General features: G+C 42.2%; 1 long non-coding RNA gene across 1 annotated transcript; it reads left to right on the top strand.

The window, feature by feature from the left end:
• The first annotated feature begins 1,069 nt into the window (after positions 1-1,069).
• LOC308476448 lies at positions 1,070-4,529 on the top strand. Its single transcript, XR_013985907.1, has 3 exons — positions 1,070-1,196; positions 2,756-2,849; positions 4,362-4,529. It is a non-coding gene; the product is annotated as an uncharacterized lncRNA (long non-coding RNA).
• The last annotated feature ends 234 nt before the right edge of the window (positions 4,530-4,763 follow it).

Raw genomic sequence — 4,763 nt, 5'->3', positions numbered from 1 at the left:
GTATGCAGATAGTAAAAGGTCAGACTGAGCTGGTGTCATGTCATCGTTTGGAAAGCTTACAGAGTACTTCAGCCTAAGGAAGTCGAGGAATGAATTTTGATCAGATTGGTGGAGTAACAGGAAGTGTGGCAGCTATTGCTGTAGTATCACCAAATGCAGGTCATTAGACAGAAGGCCAGAGAAACCTGTACAGTCGTACCTTGGTTTTCGAACAGCTTAATTCTCGAACGTTTTGGCTCCCAAACACTGCAAACCCAGAAGTGACTTTCCTGGTTTGCGAACTATTTTTGGAAGCCGAACATCTGACAGGGCTTCCGCAGCTTCTGATTGGCTACAGGAGCTTCCTGCAGCCAATCAGAAGCAGCGCTTTGGTTTCCAAATGTTTTGGAAGTTGAAAGGACTTCTGGAACAGATTTCATTCGACTTCCGAGATACAACTGTATTAGGAAAGTCAATGACTCTTCCCAGCATTCCTCAGTCCCCAACCATAAGCCAGGTTCCTCTTCTACATTCAAAATTGTACAAGAAAGATATGCCAGAACAGAAGCATTGCAGAAATGACTCTGCCCCTGACTGTCAAAAAGGGTGTATAGTGCCCTCTATGGGAGAAGCATGGCAGCTGGAAGATGATTCTGCTGAATCTGTGAGGGATCCTGTCTTTCAGCCAAGGCTGTGCACTACCTTTCAGATCCTTGAGAACTCTGTCCTTCTACATGAGGAAGAGCCTTTCAGTGGATAACCACTTAAGTGCCCTCAGCTATTCTCTCCACCCCACAAGAACCAAGATGGAGCGGGTCAAAACTAAACTTTGAAGGCTGTTTAGCCTTGGATCAGCAGATATAAGGACTTGTATCCATCAAAGAAGGTCTGAGGGGGAAAACAGCTGAAGGAGGAGGAGAGGGTGAAGAAAGAGCTGTGAGTGGAGGGAGGACTCTCTTTCCACCCTTTGGACACCCTGGGAAACTCAACAAACCTGCTGTACCTGGAACTGGATGTGGATGTGGATGTGGAGAGTACAGCTGAATGGGACACAGCTGTGGGTAGCCAGAGAAGGTACCATCCATCTTGTGCCGACAGAAAGCAAGTCTAGAGTGAGAGACTAGAGTGATACCTGCTGTTTCCAGGAACACTGTGAGACTTTTGTGGGTGAGCTGAGAGTTTCTTGAACCTTGGGTGAGAACCCAGAAGCTGAGAGGGTATGTCAGAAGAAAAATGAATTGATATTGATTTATATATATTAGTAACTTTGTGTTAATGCAACATTTTTATATTTTTTGTAATTGTTTGTCTGTTTCAGTTTTTTGTACACCGCTTAGATATAATTTTTAGTATATTAAGTGGTATAGAAATTATAACTTTTTTTAAAAAACGCACATGCTTAACTCTAATGCATGAAGGAGTTAAAGGTAAAGGGACCCTTGACCATTAGGTCCAGTCGTGCCCGACTCTGGGGTTGCGGCGCTCATCTCACTTTATTGGCCGAGGGAGCCGGCGTACAGCTTCCAGGTCATGTGGCCAGCATGACTAAGCCGCTTCTGGCGAACCAGAGCAGCACATGGAAAGGCTGTTTACCTTCCCGCTGGAGCGGTATCTACATGCACTTTGACATGCTTTCGAGCTGCTAGGCTGGCAGGAGCAGGGACCGAGCAATGGGAGCTCACCCTGTTGCGGGGATTCGAACTGCCAACCTTCTGATCGGCAAGTCCTAGGCTCTGTGGTTTAACCCACAGCGCCACCCGTGTCCCTTATGAAGAGGTTAAAGCTATAGAATAAGCTGTCCTGCCAGGCTTAGCTAGTTCACTTCTCCTCCCCTTGGGAGAAGGGTTACCAAACTCTCTTTCCATCATGCGAATTCTCTCAGGAAGGAGGTCTGGGATGGTTACTTTAGCAAGCCTCTTTGTGTTTCTATACAAATAATTTAGAAACATCTTCCCTCTTTATGAACCTACGTTTTGCTGTCTTTTCTTGCTGCTGGCTAGGAAAGCATATGAATCTGACCTCTGAAGAGCTTAGAAGTAAACCATTTTTAACTTACCAAATATGTGATAAGGGAAGAAGGACTTTGGAAGAAACTTAAAAGGGGATGTTTTAAAGGTCTAACAGCCTATATTTCCACACTTTACTTTGCTGCATGTTTTGTGATTTTAAATCTCTGCTGGGGCTCTGTCACCAAAGAGTACTTGGACCAAACTTGGTATCAATGTATTCAGGAAATTCTCCTTTCATCTTACCTATAGCATTTCCCCTTTCAAATCAAAATACAAGAATTCCTAAAAACCAACAATTGGTGCCATGTAGTTTTACATTCAGTTGATTAAAGCACAATACACAGTGCTACCCTCAGTGTTATAATTATTGTGATAGCTAAAATTCATTTAGATTATTTGGTTAGTATTTACTTAGTAGTAATCATCAGTTTATTTCACAGATCTACATTTAATTATGTTACCACTTACGTTACGTATTCACACATCAAAGCCAGATTTTAGAACATACAGCGAGGCTATTCGAGGAAGTGGCAGTTGAACAATATTTCATTTTTATGTGACTGAGTGTTGCCACTCAAGTGTGGTATTTTCTTTGGAATATAATAATCCTCAAACAGCTTGAGGAAATCATTGATTTTTCCATTTCCACTAGTTCCAATGTGAATGTGCAGTAAATCTTGTTGACCTGCCCCTGTGTGCTCTAATGCAAAATATGATTGCTTTTCATATCAAGAGTCTCAAGTTCATGAACATTTTTAATTTTTCAGGTTTCTGTATATTGCTTACCCAATTTCCATTCCATTGAAACAGAGTATAGACATTTTACTACTGAATGGTGGAGCAGAAACATGTCAGACTCTAGTAAGTGCCATATCTCTATCACCAGCACCATTCCAAGGTTCAAGGTTATGAAGATTCCCTCTTCTCTAATACAAAATATGGCTTCACATGATCAATGAATCTTGCATGTGTTCAGTATAGTTCTACAAAAGGCTATCAAAATGAATTCTTGAGCTGAGTCCTGTTATAAATGAAATCATACTTCTGTGGCTATAACTGGAGTTTGCTATCCCACTTGAGGACTTCACCCATCCATACTTACATCTAAAGCACAATATTGTAACAAAGGTTGTGTGCCACCCCTAATCTCTGCCAAGAGGTAACAAGATTCCAGGGGGGTTCCAGGCACTCACCCAGAGTCATGTTTCTGTTGGGAATCAAGATGCGGCAGAGACGGCTGTGTCTTCAAGAAACATGGTTTATTAACCCATATTTACAACCTGGGTCCAGATAGAGGGAGTGCAGAGTTTACAGTATCCACATCTCGGTAGGGGCATGTCCTTTACAGCAGCTCAGCATTGCATTCAGAGGCTTTATAAGTGCCCTGTGCCTCTGCCCCAGCTTGTCTCCAACTTAAACCCGTGTCATCTGCCCTTCAGCACCCCACATGGAATTCTCTGCATTTCCAAATAAATAAAAAAAATCATGTGCATGCACACTTCTTCAGATACACTGAAACAGAAGTCACCAGACCCTTATATACAATATAGTGGGAGGGTGGGGTGGGGGTTTTCTCAGGAGATTGGTGGGAGATGGGTGATTGACAATGGGTGTGGTAAACTTGTTGACGACTGTTAATGACTGCAATTAGTCCTACAGGAAAAAGCAAGGGATAGTATGCAGATGATTAGCATATGTAATGAGACAGGAATCCAATATCTCTATTAAGAGCAGGTCTCTCCATAGTTTTCAGTTTTGTGACAAGCTGTAATTCAGCAACTTCTCTTTCAAGTCTGTTTCTGAAATCCTTTTGTATTAAGACAGCTGCTTTGAGAATCCTGTATTGAATGTCCTGGGAGATTGAAGTGTGCTCCTACTGGCTTCTCTGTCTTGTGATTCCTGATGTCAGATTTATGTCCATTTATCCTTCGGCCTAGGGTTTTGGCCTGTTTGTCCAATATAGAGAGCTGAAGGACACTGCTGGCATTTGATGGCATCTCTCTCCATTTCCAGCTTCTCTTTCCCAGAAAAGCCATTGCCAAGCAACTCCTCCCCTTCTGTCTGCTAGTTCCTGGTTTTAAAGGTGAAAGCTTTTTTCTGTAATCTACAACATTGATCAGCATAACCTTGGCAACTTATACTGACTCCAGTTCACATCAGTCCCAGCTAGCATGGCCAATGGCGAGGGATGATGGGAGTTTTGTAGCTCAACAAGGTCTGCAGGGGCACAGATTAGCCATAAGTTAACAAAATCAGAACATGACCAACTACTGGCCAACTATTTTACGCATGATCTGTTACGTGGAGTTTTGTTTTTGTTTCTGAACTTTCTATAAAATAACTAATTTTCAAATTATTATTGCGCTTTAACAGATGCATAGTAGAAGAGGAAATTTCAGCAGGTGGATCTTAAGCCTTGCTTACCTTCTCCACAGTCTGGCAAGTGTAAGCTAACTTCCTCCTCCTCCTCCTCTTCTTCCACAAGCACAAAACCTCAAGACCTCAACCATCTCAGGATAAAGTAACTTCCACTGAATAATCTGAGTCTGTAGAACCTGTGTAAATACAAGGAAATTATTTCCTTACAAAAAAGTACTTCTTCTAACTTTAGGTTCTACCCCTCCTCCTGTCGCAAACACACAGAGTCCTGCAAAAGTTTATGTCTGCTATGTATGCCCCTTATTTTTTAAAGTTGTCCCTATTTCCAGAACTTGACAGCTCCATTAAATATAACAGATGCTGCCCCTTATTTCAGATGACATGAAATAATGAAAG

This window comes from Podarcis pityusensis, assembly GCF_964106645.2.
Source record: "Podarcis pityusensis genome assembly, chromosome: 4".
Taxonomy (NCBI): Eukaryota; Metazoa; Chordata; class Lepidosauria; order Squamata; family Lacertidae; genus Podarcis; species Podarcis pityusensis.
The sequence above is the reverse complement of the archived record's forward strand: the minus strand, read 5'-3'. Positions and strand labels throughout refer to the sequence as shown.